This window comes from Colius striatus, chromosome 7 (genome assembly GCF_028858725.1).
Source record: "Colius striatus isolate bColStr4 chromosome 7, bColStr4.1.hap1, whole genome shotgun sequence".
NCBI lineage: Eukaryota > Metazoa > Chordata > Aves > Coliiformes > Coliidae > Colius > Colius striatus.
Genome location: NC_084765.1, coordinates 21,059,633 through 21,081,772, shown reverse-complemented (window position 1 = coordinate 21,081,772; position 22,140 = coordinate 21,059,633). Strand labels below are relative to the sequence as shown.

At 42.4% G+C, this 22,140-nt stretch overlaps 1 protein-coding gene across 7 annotated transcripts in view; it reads left to right on the top strand.

The window, feature by feature from the left end:
* Positions 1-22,140, top strand: part of CSNK1G1 (casein kinase 1 gamma 1) — a 116,365-nt gene that overhangs the window by 15,136 nt on the left and 79,089 nt on the right. For 2 of the 7 annotated variants that reach the window (XM_061999175.1, XM_061999181.1), the window contains exon 2: positions 7,877-7,979. The exons of 1 other annotated variant lie outside the window; for it this stretch is intronic. The gene's annotated coding sequence lies outside the window, so the exon portion shown is untranslated. Of the gene's footprint in view, positions 1-7,876; positions 7,980-11,831; positions 11,997-13,628; positions 13,701-14,964; positions 15,087-22,140 lie in introns of those variants that run through there. 4 more of the 7 variants (XM_061999177.1, XM_061999178.1, XM_061999180.1 and 1 more) reach the window with 4 other exon arrangements.

Below are 22,140 nucleotides of genomic sequence, written 5' to 3'. Positions count from 1 at the left end.
ATGATGATGCAGGTTGGGATTGACATCTGGGAATGTGAATTGAACCAACAAATGCTATTTGGAATGACTTCTTTTCAACTTTGAAGGGGTTTGCCTCTCTTCCCAGAGGGACACTGGGAGTGGAAACAGTTCTTGTGTGGGTGGTAGAATATCAACTGTGTGACCCGTAAGTGGATCAGTGAGGAGGGGAAAAAAGGAAAAAAAAAAAATCCAAGCCACGTGCACCCTGATAGTAGTAATATGCAGTGTGTGATGCAGGGACTGAACATTTTGGAGGAAGATGTAGGGTGCCTGAGTGCTGTATAGAAGCACCTAAGACATTGCAATCAGAGTATTCCTTAAAGCCTCTTTTGGTAAGACAGTGCTCAAAGTCGTACATGTAAGTACTTATCCTAACTCAGTGTATGCTCCATTTTGGTCATCCTCTCTGAGCTCCTGGCACCCAGACTATTCCTTAGCGCTGTTTCCTTGGGTGTACTCTCTGCTTTTGGTTCATGGGAAGCCAATAGGGAAGGTCTCTTTCTTTGCTCTGTGGTAAAAAAAAAAGAGTAAAAAGTAGGTGTTTTGCCTTGAGTTGTATGTTTGTTTTTCCTAGAGATGTATGTTATCTTTCTTTTCCAGCCTATGATTTCTTGCACAGTATCTGCGGCTGTTGGGGGCGGGGGAAGGAGTTTAAATCATCTGGAAGTAAAAAGTCAAATACTCCTTGAGTGTGCTTTCCTGGTTTGAGTTTCAGGCTTTGGAAGCTCTGTCAAAGAGTTCAAGGTTTCATGAGTAGAGACCAGCATTGAAAAAATGAAACATAGTTATCTTGGGGGTCAAACTGCTCTGCAGAGAGAGACTTGGGAGTCCTGATTGATAATAAGCTAAATATAAGCCAGCAATGTGGCCAAGAAGGACAATGGCATCCTGGAATGCATCAAGAAGAGTGTGGCCAGCAGGTCAAGGGAGGTTCTTCTCCCTCTCTACTCTGCCCTGGTGAGGCCTCCTCTGGAGTCCTGTGTCCAGTTCTGGGCTCCTCAGCTCAAGAGGGACAGGGAAGTGCTGGAGAGAGTCCAGTGCAGGGCCACCAAGATGATCAGGGGACTGGAACATCTTTCATATGAGGAAAGGCTGCGGGAACTGGGGCTGTTTAATCTGGAGAAGAGGAGACTGAGGGGAGATGTTATTAACATTTATAATTATCTAAAGGGTGGGTGTCAGGAGGTTGGGACATCACTTTTTTCTATAGTAGCTAGTAACAGGACAAGGGGTAATGGGATGAAGCTGGAACACAAAAAATTCCCCTTAAATATAAGAAAAAACTATTTCACTGTTCAGGTGAGGGAGCCCTGGCACAGGCTGCCCAGAGGGGTTGTGGAGTCTCCTTCCTTGGAGGTCTTCAAGACCCGCCTGGACATGTTCCTATGAGACCTGATCTAGGTGAACCTGCTTCTGCAGGGAGATTGGACTAGATGATCTCTAAAGGTCCTTTCCAACGTCTACCATTCTATGATCTTTCTGAGCATCCTTGGCAGGGCTGTAACATCTCTGTGCACTCAGGCTGAGGTGGCGTTGAACCACATAATATCAAAGGACTGCTTGCTGCTGGAAACACATATTGGGAGTATGTTGGGAGTATCACAAATAAATACTCCCAACTCCATGTTGGGAGTATCACAAATAAATATAGTCAGTGAAAAGCTGATGTAATGAAATTTGATTTAGAGTAAGCAGGACTCTCTACTGGATAAGTAAAAAAATGTAAATAACTGCATGTTGTGTCATTTCTGTGCTTTGAGTGCATTATCTGATCTTGACCACACATCACTAAGTTTTGTCTCTTTATCTTATTTGAGGCACTGTTTTCTTCCCTTTCATTACAAAGGCCATTGGCATCAGTTTTGAAGTCTTCAGTATTTGCTATTGACAAAATGCAGGCTTCCCATTAGGCATTAGAAGTACATGTGGGTTTCAGCCTCTTGCAGGGAACAGCAAGCCTTCACATATGCTGAGATCACAGTTAGACCTGACACTGCCTAACAGCAAACAATATTTTTGAGTTTTCCTCTTCTAAAGATAAAACTGAGATCTAGATTTGCTGGCAGCATTCTCTTGCTACACATGAAATGCGTGGGCTACTCATGAGTTAAGGGGACTGAGAGATGTCAAATGTTTTTTGCAAGCAGCAATTGTTTGTTGTTTTTGTTTGTTTTTACAAACCTCCTAGGTGTCAGACAATAAGCGGTTCTGTGCAGGGCTCAAGTACAGTGTTGAATAAAAGCTGACTCTCTTTTTCTCCCCTTGAGCAGAACGAATGTCAGCTTTGGTGTGTATTCAGGGAGGAATTTGCAAATTACTGAGTCCAAGCAGGAGTTTTGCTTCTGATGCAGTTTTTAAGGCATTCAGTTTTCTCTCCAGCTCTTTTCCAGGTGTTGAATGTATTTGTTTTTGGCAAAAGACAGGAAAATCTACCCAAGAAGATATGACTCTTCACTGTTTGACACCCCTACTTGTCATCTCTTAAGGGCAGACAGCCTTGATGTGTAGTTTGGTGCCATTCTGCTTCACTGCTGCTCCACTGCCTGTTATACATGGGTTTAAATATTTACTGATCATGGCAAATAAAACTACTTATTTGTTCATAGCTGGTTGGCACAAAATGCTGCTTGTTTACTCTGCACAATTCAAGTTGATCTCTTGCTCTTTCCCTTCTGACAAGAAGTGGATTTTTTTGCATCTAATTTGCATTAAAGGATCAGCAGTGGGTTAGATCGGGTCAATGAAATCATTGGTAGTGGATGGGGGAGGACAGTCCACTTCTGCTGTGGCATTTGGGGAGAATCAGATGGAGCAAATAGGGGGTGAGATCAGAAGAAGCAGGAGGAGGCAGCAAATAGTAGACTTGTAGGCAAAGGTTATTGTGACTACAAAAACTTTGAGCAAGTTTGGAGAGGAACTGGGCATGCTCATGAAGAGGCTGCTCTGAGTGCTCTTGAACACCCAGAAGCCCAAACTGGGAAAGCCTGGAAATAAAACTGTTGGAGGTGGAAAAGTGCATGGAGAAATCAGATATGCTTACCCTCTTCTTTGCTTTTCCCGGGCATCTGCTTATGGCTACTGTTTCAAGATGGAGGGTAAGCTAGATGGGCCCTCTTGGTTTGCCTCCTCTTGGCTCTTGGAGGAGTGGCTTTAGGTGTTTTGCTGCTGTCCTCGGAGAAGTATCTATTGATGGTTTCTTTAACTGTTAAGCAATCAGAGCAATGGATGGATGGAGGTGCAGGTGACTTGTTCTAGCTCCTCTTGTGTGTTTGGACTTAAAAATATCTCTTGCTTCTTAGTCTTAATGGCAAGCAACATGTAGCTTAAGTTTGCTGGACTGCCAGAATTGTCATGTTGATATCTTTATTGTTTCAAGAGCTGTTCCTTGCACATTGGCAGAATAGGATAGAGACGTTTCATGCTACAAACTGATGCATTTAATGGTTTTAACCATTAGTCAGATTTTTCTTTGAGAGTTTACTTGTTTGAGGTGAGACTTTAACACATAAAGATGATTTTGCTAGCTGTCCCTCAACCACTGAATGGCAGAGTCTCTAAAAATGCTAGTACTTCTTGAAATCATACAATCAAAGAATCTTAAGAGTTGGAAGGGACCTTGAAAGATCATCTAGTCCAACCCCCCTACCAGAGCAGGACCACCTAGAATAGGTCACCCAGGAAAAATTTTGAATCTGTTTTAATATTTTTAGGATGTTTTTTGCTGGTTTAAGTATTCCAGGTTTTGTTTTAACTCTGGCTAAAGGTCTGTATGAGAGGATAACAAAATCCTGAGCTGTAAAACAAAGGTGAAAGTGGTATTTATCTTGAGATGGTTTGCACGGTTCTGTCCTTCAGAAGTATGATGCCCAGGAGGGCATGTGTACTCTTTTCTAGACAAGACTTTTGAATGCTTTTGTATTTGACTTGAAACTGAAATATCTTAAAATGTAAACATTTACGCTGAAGTTGTCTGTCAGTATTGAGGTCTCCTGAATAGACTTCCTGTGCACCAGAAATGGTCTATGCAGACCTTAATTTTTCTGTGTGGGCGTGGAATACTTTGGTTGACAATCTGCTCACCTGAGTGTACATTGATCCAGGACTGATGGGTTGCTTTTCAACAAGACACTAATGCCTTATTGAGCCATCATGTCTCTCTCATCATACTGGACAGCATGAAGACTTTGGAGTAGGGCAGTGTCCATTAGATTGGAATTTTAACATTATTCCCATCCTTAAATTAATAAAACTGTAAATGCCTCGAGCCTAAAGATGACAAGCTTTTTAAACCCTTTTTTTTTTTTCCCAGAGTTTTGTGCTGATAACTGGTAATAAAATAGTAATGATCTGAAGTATAAAAGGTCCAAAAACTGTCCATGTGCCAGCTTCCTGAGAGACGAATACAGGGTAGGTTTCTAGAGTAATTTTCCCTGCTGAGACAGAAGTGGTGATCCCCATGAAAGACCTGTTTGTGTACTCTTAATGTGGCAAATATCTTTTCACAAACTGACTTCAGGGAGCTTGGCTTTTATTCTGAAACTGAAACAAGCTTCTCATCTGCTCCTTGCTTTGAAAAATAATGGGGGAAAACATTTAGTAATGCTCCAAGCTTCTGGTGTACACTTGTTTTCTCTCACTGAGAGCTGGGAGACGTTTTTGGGGGTCTGTGGGGCTTCTCCACCCAATGTGACAGTGTTCATATGAATAGCGTGGCCTTTGAAGGCTGAACAGAAACACTACTTCTTGGCAGTGTGATGAGAAGAGGTGGCTTTGCCACAGTTGTCAAGTGATGCAGAGGAGTGTGTCCCGAATACAGGTGCATGGGACCCATGCCCAGCTCCACATCCCTGAATGCTTTGTATCCTTCTGTTTTTGAGACTCTGTGATATAAATAACTCTTCTTCCTGAAGTGAGTTGCTCAGCAAGAGACAGACCATCCTCATTGAAGGATTCTGCATTACATTTGCCTGGTCACGTGAAGTCAAGACCTATAGAGTTCAAGCTGAGAAGTGTGTCTCCAAGCTTAAGATCTACCTGCTGCCATTAAGGAGATGTCTCAGGAAATGGGCCACGTGTCTGCAGGTGCTAATTAAACACAAAAATAGTTTAATTATCTGTCAGAAGCTACAAAGAGTCCCTATTGCTGTTTGTGGTTTTGGACTACCTCTTTCATTGTTATTTTTCTTTCTGTAGCAGCTCATTCAGCCACCTTAGTGTTGCCTTCATGAAGGGATGTGGTCCCCTGGGTTCTATGTAATGTTAGGCTTTGGGCAGTGAGGCTCTTTGGAAAAGGAAGGACTGCAGCTTGTTACCATGATAAGCTAGTGCTCCAACCGGGTTGTCCACATATTCTCACTTGTTTACCATTGCTTTTTGTTGCTGCGAGAGGTGGCTTTCTGTTTTATGCCATGCTTGCAGCTAAACAAGGTTCTTGACTTCTCAGCCTGGTTTAAAGTGTGCTGTAGTTGTGAGCTAAATCCTTTTTGTTACTTTGGGCTCCTCTACACTTTGCTTAACTTGCTACTGGACAAGATTTCTTTGTAAGCCCAGAACCACGGGTGTATGGCTGGGGACGTTATGGAAACTTAACTCTGCCTTGTGGAACTCAGATATTCTCCAGATGCTAGAGTCCTATCTATGTTAATATGGGTGGAGTTGTGTTTGCTGTGCTGCAGGTCAAAAGATCTGTTAATAAATGTCTGTATGAGATAGAGATGGGGTTTTGTCATTTCACCTTGCCAGTAGGAAGTGGCAAAGGCTGACTAGCGTGGGGAATTTTCTTATGTTACACTTTGGCTCCTCCATGATGTGCCTGTCATCTTGTTCTTTGAGCAGAGTATGAATAATAGCTAACTCTTGATTCAAACCTGAACCTTAGGATAGCATTAGATGATTTATTTGCTTTTATTTCTAGAGAAAATGATTGTATCGTGGAGTGGACTGTAGAGTCTTAGATTTAGCTTCCTTGTTTGGAGATGCCGCCTTGTACTAGAGATTGGTGTTTATGTAAAGAAACTGAGGCAGTTTCTGGCCAGTGAACTCAACTTGGAATTTTTATACATGACTTTTGTTCTTCTTTTAAGTTTAACTAGGGTGTGTTCAGTGGTTAAGAGGGCAAGCTTTATTGAGTTAAAGGATGTTCAGCTTATGAATATGTCATGTTCATGGGATACTCCTGATCTTTGCCCAAGAGCACTCTTAGGGTCGCAATGTCAAATAACTAAAGCTGCAGTCCCTCTTTCCCTGTGAATATTGTGTTCTTACTTGGCACTTGTATTCTCTCTTTCTTGTAGGGCTTAGTTTGACACAGGTTTGGCTGGTTCTTCCTTGCTGCAGCCTTTGACCTGGTCAAATAACTTTAAATTACTTTAGTGTTGAGTAGGACAACAGCTTGCTTTAAATGCTCTGCAATAAACTTAATATTGGGGGATATATTCAACTACCTGTTGCCTTTTTCTTTTTAGAGGAATGGGTGTCACTTGCCACTTGTACACTGGAGCTGTGGAGCAATGCTATCTGTTCCTCACCCTTGTGATTGGCTTCATTCAGGAGTTGATGCCGCGTAACTGGGGATGAGGATTAGTTAATGACAGCCATTGTGAGCTCATGGGGACTTTTGAAGTCTTGTACACCACCATTAAGCAATCCTCCTAGTTTCCCGAGGACAGGAGCCATGAAGAACAACATACATGACTTGGACTGGACTGACAACAAGCTTAAGAAAATACAGGGCAGAAATAGACCAAATTCCTGTGAGCTTCAGTCCAAGCAGCATCTCTTGACAGCACAATGATGGTGATTTCAGTCTATTATGTGCTTCATGTTAGAGAAGGCAAAAATGCTGTCTGGTACAGGGTTTCCTTCTGCTGTGGTGAGGGTAAAGAATGAAGTTTTTCCCTCATATGCTTATAGTACAAGCAGTTTAAGAGTTTAGTATGGACTCTTAAACTTCTACCTTTGCTTAACAGTTAAAAAAATAAGAATAAAAGTACTTAGGCGTTGACTTTGAATGCTGGTAAGGTGCTGACGAGCCTGGTTTGATTATAGCCTGTGTCAGAGCATCATGTACAAGAGTATATCGTGGTATTTTAGCATGTCAGAAGAACCCATCTTCTAGATGATGGTCAGAGCTTCTCAGGACTTAAAGTTGCTTCTTAAAATTTTAATTTCTGCTAGAACAATCTTATGTGTTTTCTTCTAAAGGTAGTTAAATGTCCGTTTTGAATACGGAAGAGAACAAAATGTCTCTGGTCACCCTGGGCAGAGCATTCAAAAAATAATTTTTGTTTTATTCAACCTTCACATCCCTGTTACAGTCCACCTCCCCCTTGGAAACTGGACCCTCTTCTGCCTTATGAGCTCTGTACTGTGGAAGGTGTTATTTAAGGGGAAAAAATACGTAAATAAAAACACCTCACCTTGTGCTTTCTTCTGACCGAAGTGCCAAGAGCATCATGGGAGATGGAGCCAGTCCAGGGATGCTGTGTCATGGGAGTTCGGGTTTGGGAACCTGGTTCCCAAAGTGGGAAACATAGTTTACCAAAACAAAATCTAAAATTACTAGAGAGCCAGAAAGATCTATAGTTTAAGGAAATGCTGTCATCTTCTGAACTAAATTTTATGTTACGGCACAAAGCTATTAGTTTGCCCTGATATGGGATAAGAAGCAATATTTTCTTCTAAGATGTGGTATTTGGCTCTGTTTCATCCACAGTATTCTCAGAAGTTGGTATATTAAACTGAAAACTGCAAACAATGGCATTTTTTTCTTTTAACAGAATAAAGCAAGACTGGAAGTTACTTGAAAGAACTGTTGCATGAAGACATTCTAAAAGTGTCCTTTCTTCTTTTCTAGATTCACCACAGATATGAGTAGGTGGCTGCTCTGTTGCTCCCATGCTCCAGCTCTTGCTACCCTGTGATTTCAGATAACAAACAAGTGAGTTACAAAAAGAGTGGTGAGTATCAGCTGCCTTTGGCATTTTGGAGCATCATAGCACGCAGCTCAAATATTCCTTCTAAAAAAAAAAATCCCAAACCAACCATATCTAAAGGCAGACACTATAGAATCCCCTAACTTAAAATTAGGGTATGCAAATTGTCTGTCAAGTCTGGAAGAATGCTTAGCGATCCAAATGCAAGTGTTCAGTTGTTAACTGTGTATTTCCATTTTCATGTTATTTTTCCTCTCAGTTTTGTCAGTGTTTTTCACCTGAAGTAACTTTTCTGGGAACTTGCAACCCTGATCTGCTCTCCCTGACTTTATTTTTAGAAACATACGTGTTGAACTGAGTAGGTAGCTGTAGTGCTACTTATCAGTGATGAATATCTCCAACAAGGAAATTGGATAGGATTAAAGTCAGGGAGAGTCCAAAGTCTTTTGTGGTGAACTGAAGCTTCTCAGAAAGGGCTTTAACTTTGTTACTGGGAGGAGAGTTGATGTGCTTAGTATACAGGTGTTTGTCCCAGTACGACAATTAAAATGTGGCTTAGGTTGCCTATTCTATGACAACTAACCTATAAATGAGCAGAAAATTCGAAACTGAAGGTGTTGTGACAATTTTCCTCACTAAAACAAAGAAATCAAAGGGAACAACATTTGTAGTTATAGGTGAGTGACTCCGGTGTGGATACATAGCTTCATTTCATGAAACAGGTAGTAGTGATGAAAGGAAACAAAAAAGAAAATATTCTGATTTGATTTAAGTGATGACTTCAAGAGCAGTGCAAGTCTCTGGCAAGAGGAGTTCTTTAGTGTACGTAATGAGTACTGTGGAAGTGAAACTAACCCTAGATTTTTCTTTCTGGACTTCTGAAAAACCGTATGTGTAGGGACAAGCTGTGTTTCTGCTCAAACATAAGCCAGTGCAGACTAAATGATACTTATTGAGTAGTTGGGGCATTTTCTTACTATCTTTTGGGAATGTTGTTTCTGCTTTTGGACAAAATAATGGACAAAAGTTTTTTCTAAACTGTAATTTACATTTTGTATGTATCTTAATGAGCTCTTGCCTTTTGGTAGTTCAGATGAGGAAGGGGCCGATGAATGGGCAAGGATTTTATACTTTCAATAGTTTCCAGCCTGGAGGAAAAATCTGGTTTCAGTTTTGGGATACTGTATCAAACAAATTATCTTGCAGTTTCATCCCCTAAAACCAGTTTATTTTTTTTAGGAGTGCCATTAACTGAAAAGTCTTTCGTTTGAGCAATTCAGATTAGTGCAGTACAGTGCTTTTAATATCTTTGAGTCCAACACAGACAGTAGTTATCTGATGGCTTCATTTTATGTTGTTTTGTCTTAGAGATAAGCCCTTGAAGTGTAAAACTTTGTTGCTATTATGTTGTAGAGAGTTTCTTTTGTGACTCTGGAGTCACTGACTTGTTTTTCTTCATCCTGCCTGTAGGATGTCTGGAGTCTTGAACTATTTTTTTTTTTCTTTAAATCGTATCAATGTGTTTCCATGGGATTTGGGATCACAGCATTCTTTTTCACTTGGACGAAGCTTCTACTTGGTTCACAAGGTCTAGTTTGTCCCCCTCGTTGCTTTCTGTTCAGGCAGTTGCAACCAAGATGTGGATTCTTAGCATCCATGCATAGTCTGTGCTAAATGATAGGAGACCTGTCTTGTCTTTTTCAGTAGATGATGATAATGCATTACTGAAATTCTTTCTCAATTCTGAGATACTGAGAAGTGCTGCTATCTCCCGTGGATCTTGCTCTCAAGCTACCTACCCTTGTATCCCCTTCCTGCGTACTTTTATCTTTCTGTATATTTAAATTTAATATTTAAAGGAGCTCTGGTTTTCCAGCTTCATGACTTCTACTTGCCCATACTCCTCTCAAAGCTAGCACCCTGACTCATGTTGTTAGTTGTTCAAGGAGCATTTTTGTCTTCATCTGCATGTTCCCTGCCTCAGGATCCCCAAGCAGGCCTGACATCTTCCTAGCTCCAGTGAAACCAGTGTTAGGTGCTTCCACTCCTGTTTGTGCTGTGGGAACACACCTTGTCCATGCAAGTGAGGACTTAGCTCTCAAGTCTGCTATGTTGTCCTCCAATGGGCTTGATGAACTATGTCCAGCTTGAAGAATCTGGTTTAGGAGCAGGTTTGGTTTCTTTTTTTTTTACCTAGGACACATAAATGAGCAATAGCAACAGTGGCTGCTGGTTAAATGGTTACATTTTCAGCTTAAAGTTGCTCACGTGGCACAGCTCTGCTATGCTCAAAGTGGTGTGTTGAAGCATCTTGCTGCCTAGTAGTAGATCCAGTACATCACAGTGGTATGAGAGAGACCTGGAGCAATGGTGGCTTGCACAGAACACTGTGCTGTTGGAGCCATGGGATTGACTGCAGAGTGGACTTCTCCAGGTAGTGCTGCAGGAACCTGCTGGAAACAAGGTTGTAGAGCCTATGTCAAAAGTAAGGGAGAAAGAAGTGAAAGTCGTAGGTGCCTTTGCTGTTATTAGGCTGCATACTGGGAGTGGTCTTGATGATGTGTGGTAGCTAAAATACCCTTCTATACACAAAGCTTTCTCATTGTATTAGTCATCCATCCGTCTTCTGGGTTATATGAGTGCTGAAGCTCTCCTCAAAGAACAGCAATACCTATTGGTAGAAAGGTACATAATGTGAAGTGCAATTCCAGTATGTTAAAGCTATGCTGCTTGAGATGTTCTTGGGAATGTTGCCTCTCCTGTTGTGGGATTTCACGGTCTGTAAGGCCCATATCAAAGATCTGTAATCTTCCAGGGGTTCTAGTTGCTCTCAGGAACTCTGAATGGTGATGCCATTAGAGCTTCTCCACTTTTTCAACAAAGTCATGCCTCCTGTTCAGTGCAGCATGGCTTCAACTGTCGAGTGGTGGTCTTCTGCAAACGCTGATTAACCCTGGGGACAATGGGACAGTGACCAAAAAGGTGCTCCATAGCACCAAGCTAGGCATGGAGGTGCCCCTAACTGAAGTAGTTAATGACTAAAACAATCTTCTTAGAACTCTTCAACTTGTACTGACTTGAGCTATGTCTGAAAATGCTTAGAGTTGAACTGGTCCATTTTTAAGCTGAAATTCGTCTACCTCTGCTGTTTCTAGAAAATCTTTAGGACAGCTGCTAGCTAGAAGGTTAATTACATCACAGCATAATTATATTCTCATGAGCTTAGAGAAAACTTATATCTTTCTGGATTTTGTAATGCATGTAGGTTCACTTCATTGTATTCTAACCCAAAAATTAAACATGAGGTTTTCACGTAATGTTTGAGATGGTTAGGCTGGCAAAATGCTTGTTCTTGCTTATGCAGTCTGGCTTTTATGTAACTCATATTTTTGCTCAAATGTTGCAGATAGTCTGTTTCCTCTAGCAACAGCCACCAGATGTTTAGCTGAACAAGACTTAATTCTTTAAAATTGACCTGTAAGAAATGTGTGAAGGCGAACGTGGGGGCGGAACAATTGTATGCCAGCATGATTTCCATTTCCTTGCAAAAAAACCCAGCCTTGCAGTTTCATTTGAGCAATGATGGATCCTTATTTTTTTGTGGTACACTATGGGACGTTTTCCATGTTTTTTACTGTTTCCATAAATGTGCTGTTAAGAGGAGCTGCTTATGAGCATTAGCATTATTTGTGCAGTTAGCACCATGTGTGCTAAGTCTGTCTGGTGGATATGCCACTGTGTGGATCCTGCCATGGATTCTGGTTGTCAGTAAGACTACTTACCTACCTGTAGGTCTTCTGTGATCAACCCTTGTGCTTCACTAGGGTGACTCTTTCATATTTCCATGGGAAACCAACTCCTGTCTCTGCTTTTTAGCCAGGTGAAAATGTTTTCCTGAGGGACATGAAGGGAGTGCTGACTGCTAGGAAGTCCAAGCAGCTCTTGTCTCTGAAACATCCCCATTCTAGGGCTTCAAGTAGCCTAGTCCTTCCGAAACTGTTCTACATGGGAGAAGACTGTTTGAGGACTCTTCTGCTGGGGGTAAATTACCTGGTACCTGGATTTTGCTCTGTTCTTTTCTCCTCTGGTTCTGCAGAGATTACATAAATCAAAGCAGAGCTCTGCCATTTCCCTTCCCCACAAGGATCTTTTGCTGCAGATCCTGTTGTGCCCTCTGTGCCCTCTTGTATATGAAGGTGTATGTACTAGACAGCCAAGGTGGCTATAATGGTGGTCTCTTGGTGGGACTTTGAGTCAGTCTCTGAACAGCATGGCTGGTGTGGGTACAATGCAGCTTTTAAGAATCTGAGTGCATGAAAAGCTGTGTAGATAATGTTCAAGAATAAATTTATTGGTCTTTTAATTGGGGATTATTATGACAGGCCTGTACCTGAGAAGTATGGCCTGGGTAGAGAAGTGTGGTTTTGCAAATGGCTTCAGTGTTGCAGAGGCCAAAGTGTCTACTGTTATAGGTTAGAGGTGCTTCTGCTGGAGATAATTAATATCTACCTAGTGCTGGAAATGCTTCAGGACATATAGTACAGATGCTCCAGTCTTCACGACTGGGGATTTTAGTACATGTTAGTCCTCATTTTGGTGCTCTTCCAGAAGCTCTAGATGCCTTCCCATAAAATTTTGACATGGCTTAAGAGTTAATTTGTATGTCTTTTTATTCTAGTAAAATGTGAGAGAGGCACTCGAAGTAGCACCTCACAGTCCTTTCCCTTGTGTTGATTGCACCAGGTTTGCATTGTCAATAATTTTGAAGATTGATATGTGGGGACACTTACAATAAAATCTTGCTGAAATGATCTCAAGGGCCTCATGCTTGCAAGCCCCTATCTATCTTTTACTGCCTCTACCAACTGTTGTCATCCTTGCACAAGTTGCATTTGTTTGTCCTTTGAGTTCATGCTAAATAACTTCTTTTAAAAATGCTGCCTAATTACCTTGCTTACTAAATATCTGCCCGTTTTGAAATTCCTATCCCTTTTTTTCCCCTGGTGGGATGAGGGAGGCTGTGCTACATCTCAGTGTTTCATAAACACACAAGGGTGCCTGAAGTTTTGGTGAAAGCTGTTGCTACTGCAGTTAACACAACTGAAAGCTGTTATGCTCTTTGTCATTCTGTTTTTACATAGGATATATAGAGAGCTACTGACAACAGCGGAAGCAGAATTCCTTGAATACAGGCATTTCTTTTGAGGTGTAAGAAGAATCGTAAATATCCAATTGTCCACAAGTTTCTTTGCTGTCTATTTAATGGAACAGCAGCATGTGACAACCTGCTGATGCTGAACAGGTGATAGGATCTACCTGTATATTTCCTTGGGCTGTATAATGCTTTTTTTAACCCCTCATTTTAAGCTCTCAGAGATTCAGCTTGGGAACCCAATGGAAAGCCATGCAATTCTGGAGTTGGCTTGCTGAGAGGTCAAGTGAGTGCTGGAGCTGGTGAAATGGGAAGACTTGAAGGTATTTGATGGACTGAGGAGCAAGAAGATGCCTTTTAGGGCAGCTAGATGTTAGATGGGATAAGCCATCTGATGTGTGTGTACCAGCTGTGGCTGTTCTGGTGACCTAGAGACTACTCAGCTCTTCTAACTCATATGTATCTCCTTCAGCCTCCAGGAGAGACCTAAAGCCTGGATCAGACAAGGTCAGAATGAGGTGCATGGGAATAGGGAGGTGATGGTGTGCTCAGGCACTGACCTCCTCTGCCTGACTCATCTCTAGAGAAATGAGGTATAAGTCTCTGCCTCTTACCCAGCGCCAGGCTTGGGAGTACTCAGACTGAAGGCTTCCTGTTGCTTGTCTGCCCTATGCTCCCTGGGTTGCAGCATGTCAGTGTGCTGCTCGCACTGCCTGTGAAGCTGTCCTGTACCTTGCAGATGAGGTGTTACTGTGTAGTTGAAGAGCCATGACCCTGACACATGGCTGCCAACTCTGGGAGTCTCCTTTGGACTGGAGTTGCCTTTTGTTTGCTTAATTTCAGTTTTTAACCTATATCAGCCTGGCTGCTAAACTGCTAAGTCTGCTGTAGTCTAGACTAACTGTGGTCTGTTCCATCCCTGGGGATGGGGTGAAGGGTTCTGAACCACTCTGTGATGGGGAAGCGCTGTTTCAGACTCGGGAGATTTGGCAGGGGACTTGGGGGGCAGTCTGGGAATTTACCTGAAGGTAGCCACTAGGAAAAATGTGGAAAGTGGATAGTAAATGTTACTGGGATAGACTGATGCCTGTCAGAAAAGTAAACAGCAAGCAAACCTCCCTCAGATCATGAGAAATGTGGAGGAATACGCTGAACTGCTTCGCTTTTAAGGTTTTGTGGGTTTTTCCTCATCACCGTGGACCCCCTTTCTGTGCTTCAGTTCTTGCAGTTGATTGAATATTAAACATGTTGCTGTGTATCTGAACTACTATAAGACCAAAACGAGAAGCAGAGTACATATGGAGCTTTGACTCCCACTCAGACTTTGTGGTCATGCTGTCATAAACAGATCTGTGAAGACTGTTTTTGAGAGGCGCATGGATGCTTAGTCTCAATTGTTGTTTTTTTCCTGGAAAAAAAGCCCTCAACCCCCTACCAGGAAGACTAAAGCTTATTAATTGATATGATATATATCTGATCACAGCAAAAAATTAGGTATGAAATGAATTGGAAAAATTGTCATACACTATAATTGAACTTTCCTTACAACAACCAAAACCCCACTGCTACCATGCACCTTCCACAGTAATCCAGGGAATAATTCCTGTAAAAGGCTGTAAGATGTAAATCCATTTCTTAGTGTGCCAATGTGGAAGAGGTTGGAGGGAATGCAGACATCGTTGTCTATATTTGGTAGTGTTTCAGGGGAAACAGAAAGAGTCTGAACAGTATTTAAACTAACTCCTTTGTGGTTGAGGAAGTGAAAAGCAAAGCCACTAACGAGCATAGCTTTGCTGACTGCTGTCACTCAGCTGTGCTCCACTACTCCTGGAAGTGGCATCTTCTGTTTCCTTTCAGAGATCCTTTGGTGCAAGAGATCCCAGGTTGTACACCTCTGCATTTGTATGTGGACCTTGTGGAAGAGCAGCAGATAAGCTACAGATAAGGGCTGTCCTACTTACTTCCTAGCCAGCTGACAGGTACTGCTAAGCAATTTCTAAAGGCAAAAATACAAATACGTGGTTGCTATCTTCTCTTCCTCTGGCAACATCAGAGGTTTGCCATGTTGTAGTAAATCACTTGAGGGAGTGCAGGTAATGATGTGAGGTCCCCTGGGGAAGGTTATGGCAGCTGTTGGATGTATGACTGGTACTTCATAGACACAGTCAAGCAATGACCCATCACAAACACAGGCTTGACTGTGTTTAGGTAGGCTGCCTCCTTTTCCATGTGCAGCTTCACTCTGTCCTGAGGCACATCTTGCAGAGGGATGGTGGCCAGACCACCATAGTTGAGAGCTTATTTTCATGATAAGTCTTCTGATGCTAGGAAGTCCAGTTTTTAGCATTTCCTTTAAAAGGCAGCAGATGAAATTTTGTCCTCAGTGTCTTTCTTAAACATTCTTCTTCAGCTGAATTAGAATCAAATATGTACAAGTTTGTGACAAACCAATATTTTTTTGCATAGCAATGGCAATGTCACACAGAAAGAAGAAAAGACTTTTCTGATGTACATATCTCAGTTGGTCATGCTGAAACTGTATTGAATTTCACCTTTTTTCTGGGATGCTGGCTTTGGGGACATAATACTGTTTGTGTGAACAAGGATGCTGCTTAACCTCAAATGTGCTCTAAAGGTTGCAAGATCAAAAGGATGATGAAATACCTCATTTGATGAAAGCTGCAGGACACTGTTCTGCCAGCTGTGGGTACAAGAAGGCTACACAGATTCAGAAAGAAGCAGGACAGGTTCTTTCAGATGGGGAAAATCAGTCCAGTGTGTCATTACCTTGTTATCACTGTAGGTCATGAAAGGGTCTTCAAGTCTTTAGCTCTGATACAGAGCATTGCTGTGTGTTTCCTGTGCTTCTGGCCACCTGGGATGAGGTATTGTGCCCAATGCACCCTTTGTGCATCTTTGCACACTTGCTCATGTTTGGCTTGCACCTGCACTTCAATGGCATGAGTTTCTTCCAAAGAATTGGAACTGTCTGTGTGCCACCTGAATGTCTGACTGAAAATACTAAGTTGGAAATGGCATGAATTTTCTTTTGCACGTGGCAATTCAAAAGGATATCCTGTAGCTGAATATAGAGCCATTTCCAGATTTCCAACCATAAAAAATTACTTTTGACAAGTGCCTGATACACATGCAGATACTGGACACTGTATATAGGTGCTCTTGAGAAGTGCTGCCTTTCCTTGTGGAAAAACCGCCTTGTAGGCTGAAGCACTTGGCTTGGGCTTTTTTTTTTTAGCTTTCTCAAGGTTGTGTTGTTTGTGTGAAAGGAAAACAGGCACTCTATTTTCAAGATAGTTTTAAGATAGTACCTAAAGAAGATCTGTAGTTGAGGGAGGCAGGATTTCACTGATGTAGTCTGAGAGGCTCAGCCTTTAAGCGAAGATTTGGCAGAAGAGAAGGTTTTGGATGGGAGACTGGTGCCTTTCAGAGGACAGAAAGGTGATTGCCAGCTTAAGTGTTCTGGCTTCTTCCATTGTTAAGAGATAAATCCCTGCATGGGACAAGCCTCCCCACTTTGGTTTAGATCATGATATTGAAACTAATAGGGTGGAATAAGGTGTCCTGTCTCTCTACTCAACAAGGTTAGTGCTTGTGAAAAAATTCTACAGCTCAATGTGAAGAAATCTGCCAGCCATGACTAGTCCAAGGCCATATGTTGCAAGGCAAAGGAATGTATCGTCAGGATATTCTTTCCTTGGCTACAAATCCATGAGTACCTGTGTTGTATCTCTATTTCATTTTAAAAGAAAAACTTAACTTTTAAGTCTAGAGGAGAAATCTTTGGGTTTCTCTCTGCAATGTCACTAATCTTTAAGTCCTCCTAAGATAGCAAATAGAGTAGCATGGAGCTGCACTTACTGTAACTTCCTCTGTTGCCCTGTATCCTTACACCTTCATTTATGTACTTGGTAGCCATCTTCAGTTTGAAATCAAGTGCTCACTCTCACGTGCTTGCTGTAGAGCACATGAGTTTATATGGTAAATTTAAGAACTTTGAATTCTTTGTGAAATGAGATTGAAACACATGAATGGGTTAAAGCTTGTTAAATAGGCATACCAACACTATGAAGGCCACTATGTAAGTCTAATTCCTTGAGGAATGGACCAAAATATTTCCTTAACCACAAGGCTCTACTCCTGTTCATGCGAGCTGGTTTTTATAATTTTAATGGTATGAGCCTTGTCTTTCTGTCCTAATAGGTTGCTGGACCACAAGTGGGTGGAAGATTTGTTTGTTTTGGCATAGTATTCACTTTATATAGACAAGTCTCAGGTTTACAGCAGACAGAGGAGCAAGACTATGAACTGTACACAGTCCTTAACATGAGGGAATGGAAAGACATAGGAAGAGTTGTCATGTAAAATTACCTCTCTGAAACTGAAACATCTCTTCAGCTCATTTCCCCTGCTTGTTTGCATGCCATTTCCTTAAGCTGACATTGTTCCATCAATGTGAGCCTGAATGCCTCTGTCAGTGCTGCTTGTTCCTGCTGCTCGCAGTTGTTGTGCAAAACTAAACGTGCTATGGGTTGGGCATCAAGTATCTTCATTTTAGGTTCTGAATAACTTCAGTGGTAATTTTCTGGCACTGCAGAGTTCAAATCTGAATGGAAGTAACCAAAATGGCAAGATGACCTGACAAAAAGGTAGCTGAAGAATACCTACTACCTAAGTATTCCTCTTGACCTGAGAAATAAACATTAGGTGGTGGGACAGTGCCTAGGTGCAGATAAAGGGTTATCAGGAGCAGGTTGACATGAATTAAATCAACCGCCATGACACTGCAGTGGTGTTGCTGAATGCATCTGGCTTTGATAATGCCAGAAAATGTGCTGTGGAAGGTGGGTATGGCTTTGGAGCTACTGTTTGCAGTGCAAAAATGGGGCTGCTTAAAAAGCTGCAGAGTCACCAAGGGGTTGTGGTGTGGGGGACTTGATCTGGACTCTCAGTGAGGGGTAACACTGTTGCTATCTGTCTTCAGGCTGCCTTTTTGTGCAGGTGGAGGACTGTTTTCTCTTGGTCTGCAGGGATTTTGTGGATTGTCAGACATCCTTGCTGGCCTCTTGCATCTTGGGGACATGCTTCATCACCCAGTGCAAAGGCAGAGTGATGTCTGGCCACTTGTGTTTGTGAACCTGTGTTTAGGATGAGAGTGAGGAAGAAGGGATGGTAATGTCTCATAACCAGACTGATCTTTTGCAAATCTAAGTTTGTCCAATTTACTGTACTTAAGGGGGGAAATTTGATGAGCTTAATGGTTTGTGAAGGCATATGCTGTCAGACCGGTGAGAGCACTCAAAAGAAACATCCAAATTTTATCTCAAGACTGTCATTGTGAGAATATTTGTTGCCATCTTTTATGCTGCGTGTGCCACCCAGATGTGCCCTGGTGTGCTGGATGGTGTGCCAATGTGGAGAGGCTGCCTCTCCTGATGCTGCTGTACCTGACATAGTGTATGGACCTCACCTCAGCAAGCTGTGCATTGACTTCTACAAAGAAACTGCATCTTATGAACCATGGGTAGAAAAATAACAAGCATGGGACCGACTGCTAATAAATCTGGAAAAAACTCAAATATCCGTGTAGCACATGAAGACTGGTAAGGCACTGTGAATGAGTACCTTCAGATTGAGGAAGAAAAAACCTCACAAGATTCTATAATCATAGAACCGTAAGGATTGGAAGGGACTTTTAGAGATCACGTAGTCTAACTCGCCTGCTAAAGCAGGTCTACCTAGATCACGTCACACAGGAATGAGTCCAGGCTGGTTTTGAAGACCTCCAGAGAAGGAGACTCCACAGCCTCCCTGGGCAGCCTGTGCCAGGACTCCTTCACTGTCTTGGTTTGGCCCAGCCAGAAATTAAGCACCACAACAGTCTCTTGCTCAGTGCCCCCATATATCTCCACCCTTGTTATGATGGCAGAGACCCTACCAAAATGGGTGGAAAAAAGCTAACCAAGGATGTTGTGGATTGAGACAAGGTCAGGGAGGGCTCGCTGCCAATTACGGTTCTGGGCAAAACAGACTCCACTACTCGAGAGGAAAGTTTATTCTACTACCTACAAGAAACAGAACAGAACAAAAAGCAAAAAAAAGGAGTAGGATGATGAGAAAATTACAACCAGCACTTTAAGATCTCCCTCTCCCATCCCTCCTTTCTTCCTGAGCCCAGCTCACTGCTCCTGATATCTCTACCTCCTCTCCCCTCAACAGCTTGAAGTCGAGGGGGCATGGAATGGGGGATGTGGTCGGTCTCTCACAGATGGGCTCTGCTGCTTCTCTCTTCTCAGATGAGGACAACTCTTTGCATTCTTCCCCTGCTCTGACACAGGGTCCCTCTAACAGGGCACAGTCCTTAATGCATTTATCTGGTGTGGGTTGTTCCTAGCAGCTGCAGCTTCTGCCAATACAGGATCCCCAACACGGGACACAGTCCTACATGAATATTTCTGGCGTGGGTTCTTCCCCACAGTTGCAGCTTCTGCACATACAGAGTCCCTCTCACAGGATAAGGCCTCTTCTGGGCATAATTTTAATGAACTTCTTTGTCATGGATTCTTCCCCATGGTTACAGCTTCTGTGAATATGGGGCCACTCATACCTGACCCAGCTTCTTCTGGCCATAGTCACTGCCTCTGGCTCAGGGTCTTTAGCGAAATGCAAACAAATCTCAGCTTCATCAGTCCTCTCCACAGGATGCAGGGAGTGTCTGCTCCAGCACACCTCCTCCTCTCTTTCCTCACTGACCTTGGAGTCTGAATGGTTGCTTCTCTCTCTCTTTCCACTCCTTGCACCACCACCAACCGGAAGAGAAGGGACAGAAGAAGGAAGGAACAGGAAGAAGCCTCCTCTTCTGGCTTCTTAAAAAAGTGATTGTGGAGGCATTTAATTGTCTCAGCCCCAGAAGTGGGTCTGGCTCAGAGCTGGGGAGAGTTTTGAGCAACTTCTTACAGGAGCCATCTTTACAGCCCCTTCCCCCTTACCATAAACGACTGTCATGTCAAACCATGACACTCACCCTCGCAGTGAAATAGTTTTTCCATATGTTTAAACAAAACTTCTTGTGTTCCAGCTTCTTCCCATTACCTCTTGTCCTGTCACTGGGTACAACAGAAAAAAGGGATGCCCCAACCTCCTGACATCCACTAGTTAGATATTTGTAAATATTAATGAGATTCCCCCACAGTGTCCTCTTTTTCTAAACAGCCCCAGTTCCTGCAGCCTTTCCTCATAAGGAAGATGTTCCTGTCCCCTCGTCATCTTAGTGGCCCTGCACTGGACTCTCTCCAGGAGTTCCCCATCCCTCAATCAACAGCGGAAACCTTCTACGATTACAGTTGTTAAAAGCTATGTGGCTCATTCTCTGGAGTATCAATGGCTTCTGCTTGGCTTGCCACTAAAGGCTGGCGACAGGCTATTTGCTTGCCATATGGAGTAAATACCTAGGCACCAACATTTAATTTCTGTGAACAAATGCATCTCTGTAACTTTGTATTTTAGGATTATTGTGCTTAATAGCTGTGCTGCAGAAGTGCAGGTTTCTGTGGAGCTTATGATGTTTGTGTGGGTGTAGCCTGTTTTGCCACTTGCAGGCACACAGTGAAACCAGTAACCAAACTTGCACCTTGCACTGGGCAGCTCGTAGCTGCCAGCAAAAGCAGTGACCTTTGCTTTGTTTAGAAATAAACATGAATAAAATAATTTTCCTTTTTTTAAAAAAGGCAAGAGACAGAATTATTTCACAAAACTGCCAAAGACCTCCTAAGTGTCTGTTGACCCTCCTGCAAGTGAAGTGTACTTCTCCAGCAGATATTTTGCTTGGACTGCATGTAATTCTTGGTGTCTCTGTTGCATAGACTATCTGATTCTGTCTCTTATGATAGCTGAACTGCTTCATGAGGAGACACAGTTGGGAGATCTAAAAAAATGGGATGTTAAATATCAGTCAGAAAGGAAAAGATTGTTCTTCATATGTCATAAAATTGCTACCCTGGATGCTAGGTGGAATGGGGTTTTTTAACAGCCTGTTTTGGGACTGTAGTGTAGCTGCAGTGCTGACTTCATGGAGTTTTTATAATACCATAATGGAAAGGAAAGACAAATTGCTACAGCAGGTTTTAGGCTCTGATTGTAACAGTAACTTCAATATTAATCTCTGTTAGTTTTCAACGGAAATGAACTATACCATTAAAAACCTGCAGAAAACGGTTGGGTGGGAGAGAATGAGTCAGTGGCAGGGAATCAGGGTGCTGGCAGCTGCTGCCCCTTCTTTGAGCTTTATTTGCTTTGGCTGAAGCAATGTATTTATTAAGCCAAAATTATCAGGATTTTATACTTAGGAGTCTTGGTTCTTACCTTTTCAGGTACATTGTGCTCTTAAACCTTTGCATGTGATTGCAAGGTTTGTCACCCTTGTTTGACAGCAATTTGCCTCAAAATAAAGAGCATATTAAAGGCTGGGGGAGATTGATCTCTGTATATAGATCTCAGGTACTTGACTTCCTCTTTGAGACATAGTTTAGTTGCAAGCAAAATATGTAGGTAATGTCAGCCAAGCTCCTGCCAAACATCTGATTCTAAGATGACAGCGTGGCCTGAATCTCCATACCGTGACTGCCGGAAAAGGCAGTACCTTCAGGTAAGGACAAGATGAAGTTCAGGCATTAAAATGAAAACACTTAAACGTTAAATCACTAAGTATCAAGTTTTCTTGTGTTTCCTCTTAATGCACTACTTGTCTTGCCTTTCAACATCACCATTGCTATTCATTTTTTAGGAGATGCTGATATTTCAAGTCACCGTCTCTTACATCACTGCGATGATATTTTATTAAACAGCTCCTACAAGGAGTTTCTGGTGATGAGCAACCTGGAGACAGAGTCCAAGTCAAATGTGTTGGGCAATGTCGAGAGCATGTGGGATGAAGTTACGTGGCCTTGGCAGAGTTGTTTGTTTCCTCATTTTCTATGGCGCGTATGGACTTTACCTGCCAGTCCCAGATCTTAAAAT